The 590-nt window shown below is 33.6% G+C and overlaps 1 protein-coding gene across 1 annotated transcript in view; it reads right to left on the bottom strand.

Moving 5' to 3' along the window:
* LOC119581935 (metabotropic glutamate receptor 8-like) overlaps nt 1–590 on the bottom strand; it is a gene marked incomplete at its 5' end in the record, with an annotated part of 173067 nt that overhangs the window by 5781 nt on the left and 166696 nt on the right.

Raw genomic sequence — 590 nt, 5'->3', positions numbered from 1 at the left:
CAAGTACCAGCCACTAAGACACTTGGTAATTACAAGAAAAGGAACAGGTTAATAATCAGATAACCAGATGAAAGGATAATGGCAATTTATAAAGAAAAAAAAAAGATCTATATCACTAAAACAGAAATAGAAACAATACAATACAAAAAAAAATATGTGTATGAAATAAAAAGACAGACAAACGTATACCAATAGAATTAGTCCCTCACATGCAGCGTTATTAAGAACATGCTGGTGATGGCAAAACCTGAATAATATGCCAAGTGGTTAATAAAATTGGCTTCTTTACTACAGCGATAGATTCTAGCGATAGACTTTTATGTGGTCCGTTAGAAGTGTTATTATCAGTATGTGTAACTATTCTAGACTTGAGGTTTCACTATGGGAAAAATGTAGGTTTTTGTCAGTAGACAGGAAAACAGTCTAACAGCTATGGATATATATGAAAATACTGTTTATTGAGAGAAGGAACGCTACTAGAATGGCAGCCGAAGTCCAAAACTGCATTTAGCACAACGACATTAACACCAAAAATTAAAGCAGAAATCTAACGAACAACCCTAAATACAAATACATCCCGACCTCTAACT

The sequence above is a fragment of the Penaeus monodon genome, chromosome 15 (assembly GCF_015228065.2).
Source record: "Penaeus monodon isolate SGIC_2016 chromosome 15, NSTDA_Pmon_1, whole genome shotgun sequence".
NCBI classification, from domain to species: domain Eukaryota; kingdom Metazoa; phylum Arthropoda; class Malacostraca; order Decapoda; family Penaeidae; genus Penaeus; species Penaeus monodon.
Note: the sequence above shows the minus strand (reverse complement) of the source record. Positions and strands in the feature narration are given on the sequence as shown.